Source organism: Carlito syrichta, unplaced genomic scaffold (assembly GCF_000164805.1).
Source record: "Carlito syrichta isolate Samal-C Ts95f unplaced genomic scaffold, Tarsius_syrichta-2.0.1 Scaffold308811, whole genome shotgun sequence".
NCBI classification, from domain to species: Eukaryota; Metazoa; Chordata; class Mammalia; order Primates; family Tarsiidae; genus Carlito; species Carlito syrichta.
This window is the reverse complement of record NW_007252907.1, coordinates 157,988-171,101: the sequence shown is the minus strand read 5'-3', so window position 1 is coordinate 171,101 and position 13,114 is coordinate 157,988. Positions and strand designations below refer to the sequence as shown.

At 45.4% G+C, this 13,114-nt stretch overlaps 1 protein-coding gene across 1 annotated transcript in view; it reads right to left on the bottom strand.

The window, feature by feature from the left end:
* LOC103268289 (palladin) overlaps positions 1 to 13,114 on the bottom strand; it is a 377,892-nt gene that overhangs the window by 228,893 nt on the left and 135,885 nt on the right. The window lies entirely within an intron of this gene.

The following is a 13,114-nucleotide window of genomic DNA, read 5'->3' as shown; positions in this document are numbered from 1 at the left end:
TTCCCGGAACCCGCCCCGTCCTACCCCGCCCTGGGTGGGGATCTACCCGCATTTCCCAGCCGAGGAAGACGGAGGCCCCGCCAGCCCCGTGCCCCGGGGACACGGATGCGAGGTGGCAGGCCTTGCAGACGGGCTTCCGAATCGATGCTTTCAGGGTGAGAGGAGCACAGGTTGTCGGGGCAGCCTGCCACTGATTTGGACGGAACTCTCCGGCCTTGGGCTCCCCCTCCGTCAAATGGGGCATTAGAGTAGGTAGGGCCTACGTTATAGGGCTGGTGTGAGGATTAGGTGAGTTAGTAAACGCTGAGTGATTAGAACAGCGCCTGGCACCTAGTAGTGCCGTAGAGCGTCCACTGTTTTTTGTTTTGTTTTGTTTTGAGTTGGAGTCTCCCTCGGTCGCCCAGACCGGAGTGCAGTGGCCGCTCCCGGCCACCGCAGCCTCGACCCGCTGGGCTCCGGCGATCCTTCCGCCTCAGCCTTCCCAGTAGCCGGAACTACAGGTGCGCGCTACCACGCCCGGCTGATTTTTTGATTTATTGTAGAGATGAGGTCTCGCTGCCCAGGCGGGTCTCGAACCCGCGGGCTCTGGCAATCCACTCACCTCAGCCTCCCAAAGGCACGGGATTACGGGCTGAGCCACCGAGCCCGGCTGGAAAGGGTGATTTTAAAAGAACAGAGCCGAGGTGAAGGCTGGGTGCTGCGCAGTGAGGTGCCTGTGTAGTGAAAAAGAGCTGTGTGTGTCAGTGTTACTGAAGGCAACTCAGCAGTTCAGACCGTGAAACTGAAAACTAGACAATTCCCAAAGTTTTCTACTTTTCTTGAGTCGGAGTCTCACACCGTCGCCCTGTCTGACGGGCAATGGCACACGGCCACCCCAGCCTCGACCTGCTGGGCTCTGGCGATCCTTCCACCTCAGCCTTCCAAGTAGCCAGAACTATAGGCATGCGCTACCATGCCCGGCTAATTTTTTTTATTTATTGTAGAGACAAGGTCTCACCATGTTGCTCAGGCTGGTCTCAAACCCGCGGGCTCAGGCAATCCTCTCTCCTCAGCCTCCCAAAGTGCTGGGATTATAGGTTTGAGCCACCGCGCCCGGCATCTCTGATATTTCTGAAGCTTCCTGCAGACTACCCTGGCCTCCATGGTGTGGAGAGACACAGCATTATTGCTGGTCAGTACTTTTCCTTCCCCAAATACCCAGGCCTGTGGTGTGGGGGGCTGCAGGCTGCCAGAGGTTTACATAGGTTCCCCTCCCTTTCCTATTCCCCAGCACCCCAAACTCTCAGCAGCAGGTTTCATGTTTTACGAAGCCTTCATGTTTTACCAAGAAAAATTGAAACCACGCCAAATCTTTTAAAGTAAGTCTTGCTATGCTGCCCAGGCTGGATTTGAACACCTGGCTCAAGCGATCCTCCTGCCTCAGCCTCCTGAGTAGCTGGGAACACATGTACATACCTCCATACCTGGCCTAGAAGTGACTTATTTTTAAATAAGTATGTAGAAATGTGCCACTTGCAACAGAAAGGATTGAAGTCTTTGGGATGATATTGTCCATTTAGCTCTTAGGTAGCATTTAGAGATTTTTCTCTGTCTAACCTCCTATGCAATTCTTTATACTTCACATCCTTCTGTGAAAATAAGACATTGAAGTCTAATTTTTTTCTGTGTCTAGAGTAGCATAATGTAAGTATCTGTCTATATTTCATTTGAAAATAAAGCTAATAAAGAAAACGTTTGCTATACTCTTGAGTATTAGCCCCAGAAACCATACTAAATTGTTTTTTTTTTTTTAATTGGAGTCTCACTCTGTCGCCCAGACTGGAATGCAGTGGCACGCTGCTCACGGCCACCACAGCCTCGACCTGCTGGACTCAGATGATCCTTCCGCTTCAGCCTTCCAAGTAGCTGGAACAACAGGCACACGCCACCACACCCGGCTAATTTTTGATTTATTATAGAGATGAGGTCTCTCCAAGTTGCCCAGGCTGGTCTCAAACCACTGGGCTGAGGCAATTCTCTTGCCTCGGCCTCCCAAAGTGCTGGGATTACAGGCTGAGCCACTGTGCCCAGTCCGTACTAAAAATTAAATATGCAATACTTAGAACAGTTATGACTTGGGAATTAAAGAACACAAGAACCAGCCAACTAGCATTCCATGCAGTGCGACCCATATTGTTTTGGGGCCACTGATCAGGGCAGTGTTTCTGGGTTCTGGGGCACTTTGTGGTTTTTTGTGTTGTCATGAAGTCTTGGAGAACTTTCCCGCCTGGGGCCATCTTCCAGTCCCTTATTTTCTGTTCTCTTTCCAAAGCCATGTCCAGATCCTCACCCGTGAGCACGAATCATGGCTTTACCATCTTAATTGACCTCCGCATCGCCAGTGAGCGATCAATGTGTTCCATGTTCTCATCTGTCTAGTGCCCACACCCACCATTCCCCAACCTTCAGCTCTGTCACTACAGCTTTTCATGTAATGTGACCCGGATGTGATTTCTCTATCATTTTCCTACACGAATCCTGTATCTGTCAAATATTTGCAAGGTCCCCTGTGTGGCCCTCAAGTATAACTCGCCTGCTCTTCCATGCCCATGTTTTCTTTGCCTTGGAATCCTCTCCTTCAGTTCTCCATGAATCCCTTCTGGAAGCAACTCTTCCTTAAGGCCAAGCCAAAGTCTTCTTCAGCAGATGGAGTTCAGCAAAGCACATGCTGGCTGAGCCTCTTTCATGGACGGCAGCGCACCGCACACCATGGGCCATGGAGAGAACGCTGCCTGGTGGACTCCGAACTGACAGTGTCTGTCTCACTGTCATTACCGTGCTTTTACTTTTCGCAAGAAAGATACAAACCAACCACTAGAGGTAAAGTGAAGCACGAAAAAGTGCAATGGTGGTTTAAGAGAGACGAAGCTCCATCTCTTTGGTTAGATGTACTTTGTAAGGAAGCCTATGCCAACCACTAAGTAATAGAGCTCCTGTCCTCTACTCAGCAGGCAGCCTGCAAATCACTGCTTATTTTCACGTGACCCAAGAGCTAGGAATGGTTTTTATGTTTTTTTTGTTTGCTTGTTTTTTGAGTCAGAGTCTCACTCTGTCGCCCAGACTGGAGTGCAGTGGCCGCTCCCGGCCACCGCAGCCTCGACCTGCTGGGCTCCGGCGATCCTTCCGCCTCAGCCTTCCAAGGAGCCGGAACTACAGGCGCACGCTACCACGCCCGGCTAAATTTTTTTGATTTATGGTAGCGATGAGGTCTTGCCAAGTTGCCCAGGCGGGTCTCGAACCCGCGTGCTTAGGCAATCCACTCACCTCAACCTCCCAAGGCACGGGATTACAGGCTGAACCACCAAGCCCGGCAGTTTTTATGTCTTTAATGTTTGGGAAAAACCCGGAAGAATACTATCTTGTATTATGGAAGAGTCTATAAAGTTCAACTTTCAGAATCCATAGAGAGTTCATAGAGAGTAAATGCTCCCTCATTTACCCACTGCCTTGTTTCACCTTTGCATTGCAAGGGCAGAGTTGAGTGGTCACTGTAATATATCGCGTGGTCCTCAAAGCCCAAAATATTTGTGATCTGAACCTTAATAGGAAATGTCTGCCAAGGTCTGCTTTGTGCTCCTTGGCCAGCAGCCACAGCATCGCTTGAGAGCTCATTAGAAATGCGGAATCTGGGCTGGGCTAGGTGGCTCAGCCTGTCATCTAGAACTTTGGGAGGCCGAGGCGAGTGGATTGCCTGAGTCCGTGGGTTTGAGATCCACCTGAGCAACTTGGTGAGCCCTCATCTCTACAAGAAAAAAAATTAGCCGGGCATGGTAGTGCGTACCTGTAGTCCCAGCTACTTGGAAGGCTGAGGCAGAAGGATCACCGGAGCCCAGCAGATCGAGGCTGCGGTGGCCGGGAGCACCAGTCTGGGCGACAGAGTGAGACTCCAACTCAAAAAAAAAAAAAAAAAATTTAAAAAAGAAATGCGGAATCTAGACCCTCTCCCCAAATCAATGGACTCTGCTCAGATGTCCAGGTGATGCATGAGCACCTACCTAATCTTAAGAAGTGTTGGTCGAATATGCTTCGGACCACACTGCCCACCTCACAGAGTCTCCCCACCTGGGCACTCACTTCTTTCACACAGCAGCCACACTTTGTGTTTTGTATCTTTGGTCCCTTGCACACGAGTGCATAAAAAATGTGTTTTAAAAAAAATTTTAATTCACTTAATTTTTTATCTTAAAGATGCGGGATACAATTCGGGGCTAGGTATACAAATGTTCATTATGCAGGTACCCTTATTGATGAGGTGTGCCCCTCCTCCCCTGGCAGTTTCCCACTACTGCCAATCCCTTTCATAGTATTATGATAGCTGTTCAAAGTCCGCTTATGTTTTTCTCACCTTTGTATTCAAAAAATGTTAACCTTATTCTCTTGGCCATTGACCATTTATCGCTTTGTAATATCTTCTGTATTGTTTCCTTGTATCATTATTTGATACCAAACACATGTATTGCCCCATCTAGAAAACAGACTACTTCTTGATCGCAAAAAATGCCTTTTCTTACTTTTAAAAATTGACCCACAGTGCACTGCACATAATCCGGTGCTTTAGAATACTTATTATCTGCCATGTATTACTTTAAAAGCTGTTGCCACGGCACTCCAGCCTGGGCGATGGAGTGAGACTCCAACTCAAAAAAAAAAAAAAAAAAAAAAAAAGAAGAAAAAGAAAAAAGCTGTTTCCAGTGAAAAAAACACAGTGAACGGACTTGTGGTCCTATAGGCTTGGAAAATGTTACATATGACATCTTACTCCTTGATGTCTACAACTCACATTTCCTTATATGAGACCCTGGGAAGTCCTACAGAAATGAATCTGGTTGAACAATGTCTAAGCTAACATTTAAGAAACTTATCTGACGGTGAGACTTTTTCTCATGTAGCACCTTCCAAGAACCCCATCAGCACGATGCAGAACGTTTTTCTATCGTGCATATTCCATAGAACTTGCACTTTAAAGAAACGCATTGAGGCCAATTACAAACTGAGCAGTAATGCTAAATTCAAGACTAAAGAAAATAACCCATAAGCACAATAAAATACTTGAAATGGACCTTAAAGCTGGCACGAAGAGTAAGGCAACAAAGGTGTTTTCTGCTTCAGTCTAACCCGTCCATTTTTGTTGCCCACAGTGGTTCACTGTGATAAAACTCTTAATGTGGGTAAAACGGTTCATTTGTGCGATAAAACGCTTCAGCAACTGCGTATGACAAGATGGTGGGTGCGTACAAACCAGAATTGACCCGTTTTTTTTTTCTACACACGCATGATTATTGTTCTCCAGCTCAGTAATAAAACTTTAAAAGCATCTCAGATTGTAACACCTAGAAGAAATAATGCAGAGGAAAGACTAAATTTGCCCAAACCAGGCAGTAAGTAAAATAACTGACACAAGACTCTTGTGTGGCTTTTCACACGGGCAAGGAAAGTCAGGTGACTGCAGACACAAGTGCCATCAAATGACCAATTCTACTGTGAAATGTGGAAAGACAGGGTGTGACCCAGGAGAAGGGGAAAACCACAAACATCTGGACTAGACTTCTGGTAAAGTCAAAAAGACCAGCAGGGCTCCCAGTGCTGCTCAGATAAACACGAATGTTTGTTTAACTGACAGTTGGAACCATTTGCTCACAGGAGCTGGCGAGGGCTGAGAAGGAGACTCACCTGTGACCCTTGGCCTTCCAGTCAGGTTCCTCACCTGCGCGAGGAGATGAGACTTTCTTGCCATGAAGCTTTGTGATTTTAAGGTTTTCGGTTAAATGGAACATCCTTTGATGAAGGGTGCAAGTAACTAAAGGCTTGGCCATTCTGAAACATGCCTGGATGTAACCTGAGACCAGACATTCACACTGGTCTTTAAATGATCAACTCGGTGGCTCAGCCTGTCATCCCGTGCCTTTGGAAGGCTGAGGTGAGCGGATTGCCTCAGCCCACGGGTTCAAGACCCGCCTGGGCAACTTGGTGAGAGCTCATCTCTACAATAAATCAAAAAAATAGCCGGGCATGGTAGTGCGCGCGTGTAGTTCCAGTTACTTGGAAGGCTGAGGCGGAAGGATCGCCGGAGCCCAGCAGGTCGAGGCTGCGGTGGCCGGGAGCGGCCACTGCACTCCAGTCTGGGTGACAGAGTGAGACTCCAACTCAAAAAAATAAAATAAAATAAAATAAAATAAAATAGAATAGAATAAAATAAAATAAAATAATAAATAATCAACAGAGTCAGCACCTTGTGTTTATCACAACCAGGGTACTTAATGTTCCACATTACATTGAAATTCGCTCTCATGTGTCTCTGTAGCCTGCTAGAGTAAGTGTTTCCAGGGTAGAGGCCTCCTTAACTCATTCCCTAGGTTCCAGCATAATGTTTGGCATATGCCATGTATTAACCCTGTTTGCCCCGAGAACACTCACCAATCTTGCTTGAAGCTCCAGTGTTTACCCTGAGATAACTCACGGATTACAGCCCACCCCCAATGTTTGCCACGAAATATCTCACTTTTATTATTATTTTCACATCGGTCTAGTATATTGATAGTCTTTGGAAACAAATGACATCATTCTATTTGTAGAATTCTGTTTTTAGCAGTATTTCCATTTTCAAAACAGAAATACTACTTCTTCTTTATTTTTGGTAATTCTTGTTAGGATTAGAGAGACAAGTTCTGTTTAGAAGTATCTCCAAGAACAGATTTTATATTTTATTTTCACAATGAAAACCAGCCAGCTTTGCTTCAGCCTCAAAAAGCGTGTTTATGTAAAATTAAATGAATGCAGCAGTGAGCTGTATTTTTTTTTTCCTAAATGGGAAGATTAAAAGCATGCCTTTTAATTTTCAGTCTTTCTGACGCTTTGACATCTAGGGCCTTGCTGACCCTGGAGAGACGGCCCCGCCCAGGGCTGGCCAAGAGCTAGAGGTGTCAAAGGGCTTTCCTGCCAGTGTGCCCTGGCAGTGTGCCCTTGCCCAGTGTGCAAGCTAACCACTCCTGAGCCCACTGTGCTCCTTCTACTTCCTCCTCTCCCTCTGGGCTCTCAGTCTCAGGGCTACCACCTCCCTCCCCGAACTCCCAAGGTCAGATCCAGAGACAGATTGAGAACCCGCTGGAATTATTCCAACTAGCCAATCCTGAATTTGCTTACCCTGCCCCCTCCCTTCACCAGTCCCCTCCCACAGATCCACAATACAGGCTCTTACCCCTGTGTACGCCCCTTCCACCTTCCCACTGACCCTGTGCTGTCCCCTGGGCTCCTGTGGTGTGGTTACCCCTCTCCTCTCGGGAACTCTGAGTAACCAACTATCTTCTCATTGACAGTCATCTTCAGATCTGTTGACCTCGCCATATCTGAATAATAATAGAAACTACATTTCAAGCAGGGAACGCTGCCGCCGAACTTATCAAAGAGGAATATGTTCACAACTGACGAAGGGACTGAAAAGACAGTTTAAATCACACCACCACAGTTTCTGCTTTAAAAGGTGTGTGGAGAGAGGCTTACAGACTCACCAACTCAAACTGAAGTGTGTTTAAAAAGCATTCTAAAACATGCATGCTCAAATTAAGCTCAAAATCATCCAGCGAGTGCATACATCAGAGGAGGAAGTCAGCTTCCTTCACTCTTCGTAGCAGATCAAAGACAAATCACCTTCTCATCCACACCAAGAATCTTGGCGTTTGGAAGTTCTGACACCACACACTGGATGAGATTGTGTGTTACAGTCACGTTTGCTTAGTTAAAGGTCATAATTCCACCAGCTTCCTGGCAAAGGACCCAAAACGTTCTAGCATTTTTTTTTTAAAGAAGAGGCGCATGTCAGATCTGTTGATTAAATTCCCCCACATCACATTCTCACGGGTGCAGTTTAGGAAAAGCGATGCTGGTGTGGCAGGCTAAACTGCCAAGCATACAGAAAGATCAGAGTGCAGGTCCGGAAGACACATGACACAGGTCACGACTCTGTGCCCACTGCTGCCTGTGGATCTGTATTCTCTGCTGGAGAAATGGCTCAGAATCCCCAGCACAGCTGGGAAGGTCGCTAAGCCATCAGAGCTAAGGCTTGAAACGAAGCACACTGGCCATCCACAGCTCGGCCTCCTTCTAGAAGACACATGCCCCCTTCCCTCCAGGTCCTGAGCACCCCGTCTATTCATCATGGGCTAAGAGTGGGGAGTGACTCAGTTGAGAGGACAGTAGCTGTGGACGCATCTCAGGCACAACTTGACTTGGGACTACCCAGGCCTTTCTTCGGTCCATTTCTAACTCCTGGCGCCAGTGATCTAGTGAACTGGGCAGCAGACTGGAAAATTAATATCTTATCTATTCCCACTCAGAATCTCTGAAAAATTTCAACTCCAAGTCACCTTTTGAATTTTCTACCATCAAATTGTTAAAAATACGAGGTCTGACTACTAAGTTTGCGAACTTATCCTAGAAAAAGTGCTACATACCTCATTGCTGAATATCACCGTGGTCACCTTCTAAGTACTCCCCTTGGGAAGCTATGCACCAATGGCAGCACCTAGTCCACCTGTCAAAGCAATTGTGGAACTCGTTTTCTGGAATGGCCATCAGAGCTGTCATCGTATAACCCTTGATGGCCTGAATGTCATCAAAAATGTCTTCTTTTCAATACTTCCTTTATCTTTGAGTAAAGAAAAAAGTTATTGGGGGTCACATCAGGTGAGTAGGGAGGATGTTCCAATTCAGCTGTTTACTGGCTAAAAATTCCTTCACAGACAGTGCTGTGTGAGCTGGTGCATTGTCATAATGCAAGAGTTCCTTCAGGACCATTTTGCACACACCTTTCTCATGCTAAGATTTTCTTGTTTCTCTATTGCTGTTTACTGGCTAAAAATTCCCTCACAGACAGTGCTGTGTGAGCTGGTGCATTGTCATAATGCAAGAGTTCCTTCAGGACCATTCTGCACACACCTTTCTCATGCTAAGATTTTCTTGTTTCTCTATTGATGTTTGTTCGGTCTGCTATGTTTCTCATAGTCAACCAACAATTTTGACGCACAATTTGATGAAGTTTTTGCAGTGTTTTTTCAGTTCTGCTTGTTATTGGCCATCCTGACCTTTTTTCATCAGTGATGGCTTCTCGCCCCTGAGAAAAACGTTTAATCCATTTGTACGCTGCCATTTTCTTTGTGGCAATGCTGTTTTCTTCATGCCAGTATCCCCATAAACTTGGACTACAATGTCCCTGAGTTCACTTCCACTCTTGCCAAGTTTAACAAGAAGTTCAATGTCTGCTCATTGCTCTGATGCAAACTCCGACATTCTCACAATGGCACACAAAATCATATAATGCACAGCATATGAATAACAATGAATAAGGAACACCATTCAGCAAGACACCACCACACGTCCATACAAACACAGTTGTAAGACACTGACATACCAAGGTCATGAAACCTTACCGAGTTGTTTGTATAGCGCTACCAACACAAGTGCTCGGGGGCAAGTTCGCAAACTTAATTGCCAGACCTCATACAGAACAAAAATCTCATAGTTGGGATGAAAAGATGATACACTATTTGAGAACAATGATAGTTCTTACAGGGGAAAGACAATGAGTATTGACTGATTGCCTAAAACATGCAAATTGCATTATTTTCCCAATAGCCTCGTAAAGTGGTTTCCTCTATGATTTTAGACACAGGCAACTCTCATGTATCTACAGCAATGAAAAAGAACTCGGACAAGCAAAGTCAGATCGTCTCCTAGCTGTCAATTCCCTCGATCCTTAGCTTCGTCTCTCATTGAGCATTCCTGTGGACATGAACAGGCCTTACCACGGCTTCCTGATTCCTCCTCCAGGTTCTGGTATTGCTGCTAAGTGCTGTGCAGTGGCCACAGGTCAACGACCTGCAGGGCAAGGTGCACAGAGCCAGCGTGCTCAGCACACACCTCTGAAAAGGGCTCGGGAGCATCTAAGACGGGCAGAAACCAGCTGGGACTGACTGTCAGATTTCAAGGCCATGAACAGGATAAGGGAATAACCTTGTGCCCACTGGAAATAAAATGCAGAAGGCTCGGGAGATGTAGCCATGTCCATCCATCTGCTCATTCACTCATCATTCATTCATTCATTGAGAGGCTTATGGCACTCCAGCTACGATCCAGGCACTGGCTTGGGGCAGGGATGCCCGCTGAGTCAAGTTTCTTACTTCATGAGACTCATAGTGGCACTAACAGAAGAAAATTCGGCTGCAGACATAAGGCACACACTTCACCCAACGAGCTTAGGTTTTTTCATCACAGGCAAGCCCATCCTGCTTCAGAAACCCTTCGAAATTGGAGATAGCATCATAGGTATAGATTCAGTTTGCTCTGGATAGAACACTCGGGTTGGGATCCATTTACGGGGAAAAGGCAATGTTCATGAGTCTTGAATTTTGCCCTGTTATTCAAAAAGGCTTATAGCACAAAGGGGAAACAAGGATGGCAATATCCAAGGCTCTGTAAGATGGTGTATTTCTTGATATCCTTCTGTGCTGGAATTCTGAAATCAGGGCTATACACACACACGCACATGCACACACACACACACGTACACACACACGCGCACGCACACACACACACACACACATATTTCTGTTGTATAATGGTTTTTTCCCCTCAGGACTTTCCCAACATTCCAGCCGAAAAATGAGATGGTGCCAAAAATTCAAGGATCATGTTATGGACCAGCAGGATGTGGTGGAATTGAAATTTAAGAAAGTGTTTTACATAAAAAGCTCAATATTTAATTGTTCACTTTCTACATTTCAAGGTAAGGCTAAGTGCGACTGCAGCTTTGGTCTGAGCCCAGTTGTTCGAGGAGAGTGGTCGCATCTGTCCACAGTCCCAGGGCCTCTCTGCTCAGGGCCAAGGGTCGGGAGGACCATGAAAATTCAGGGGCACAGCTGCTTCCAAGCAAATGGCTGTCCCTGAAAACCACCAATCATTTCCGTTCTTGGGTGGTGTGAGGACATTCTAAAGTCTACCTCCCTGATGTGACCTAGTAACGTCCAGCCCCCTGGGAACCTGGCATCTGGCAGGGGGGCTCAGGACTGTTTTTGGAGCTAGGATGCACATCTGGGAATGCTCAGAACACCCGGTTCCCCAAGACAGGGTCATGATTGTTGATTTTTATGAGAATAAATTCAACTGATTAATGAAAGGAACCAACAAATCAGTGTAAAGTATAAGATATACTTTCTAGTATAGAATACTATAGTTTATGTTTAAAAAAAAATCACACATGGCATCACTTGGCTTACAAGTTGACTGGCAACATCTATTCTAAGACTAACACTTAACAGGAAATATAGATTTTATGAGTGACGGTTTCTTTGGACTATCTTTATTTTATTGAACCACAGCTATGTGTCAGGGAGACTCTCTGCACTGCATTTTAAACATGTGGTTTTAAAATAAAAGAAATCTAACTCATAACACTTGTAAAGTTTCATCAGTGAATCTTGGCTAATGTTGTCCCACTTTCCTAAGCAGCATAGTGAATGTTAAAAGCCAATGAATAGAAACAATGGGGTTCTTATTAAATAAAAACCTTTAAAAACAGCCACATTCTTCTTTTCTCCTCTAGGTCAGTTTCTTTATGCTCGTGGGGAAACAAGTGATGTGGAAAGACATCTCTCCATTTTTCCCTCACAGCTTCACTGATGTGTATTTCCTGGAAAAATTTATCTTCAAAGGGATGTCAAGGATGATTGCAGGATGCAAATATAGTCCCCAGCTTTCTCCTTCCCACAAAGTTCAGGCAACCACATGGCTTCATGAAGTCCATGCTCGAAGAAAACTGAAGCCACCCGTTTCTGTCATGCCATGATAATGAAAATAGAGAGTGGGACGAACCCCAGGGAGATAAGTGGTTTAGCAATGGTTATATTTTCCAGGTGTTCTTTCCCGTCAAAGGAACAGCAGTGTCTGCCACGAACTGGGGAACCCCCGAAGCCAAGTGGGCGAGTTATGCCCTGGATGAGTTTTGCTGATGCCTAAGCTCGAGTTCAAGCCATTGGCGAGCCTTGCATTTCATGCATCCTCAATTAGATCAGTGAATGTTTACAGTCTTTTTTGTCTCGTCACCAAAGATTTCTTAATTTTTTACATGTGCTCACATCCACCACAAGACACACCATGTTTACTCTGTCATGTGGATTTACAGGCAAAGTGAAATTAGTCGCTGTCTAAATTTACGATGGCTGTAATTTCATGACTGCTTCACTCAAAGACCGATAACTAAATTTGTGTGGGCAACAGATGTACTTTAACCTTATGATCCCAAAGAGACCAATAAATAGATTGGCTTTTTGAAACTCAAAGCCCAGGAGATGATAAAATAGATTTTGAACCCAAACCAGACTCATGCCTCGCAATTCTTTCCTTAATAATCACTTTATTTCCTAAGGGGGAAGATAAAATAGGGGTTGGGCCAGCCCAGATTTTAAAAAAAAACTAAACTTTAAAAACAATTATTTATTTATTTATTTATTGACCATGAAAGCTAGCTTAGTGTCTGAACATGAGGAACATGCAGATACTTAATCATTTTCCTTAAAAAAATAAACAAACTATAAAAATAGGCAGCAGGAATCTACAGTAAAGATCCATGCTGCCAGAAGCTGTTAAGAACCTTAGATTGTTTCTAATACTTTCCATGTCAGTGACGTTTCAAAAGGACCCAGGACTGGGAGTTGGCAGCGCTGGGTTCTGCCTTTGCCTGGTGTGTTTGTGAAATGCAAGGAGGCGTGGGCTAGTGTTTCCTCAAATGTGTCCCCGGAAACCAGTTCCGCAGCCAGTTGACAGATAACATTGAAAAGGTTTTTGTGGCCAAATAGGTTTACAACGCACTGGGTTAAGCAAAGTTAAACATCTGTCTTTATTGCAGACCTCGTCAGAGCTTTGACAGTGCCGGCATACATTGCATTTCCAAGAGAGAAAGACGGCCAACAGCATTCTCAATCCGACTCAACCGCAGAATGTGTGTTTGACCACCGTGTGGAAGGATCGGTGTTCAGGGCACACCTTTGGAAAACGCTGGATTGGATGATCACTGAGATCCCAGCTC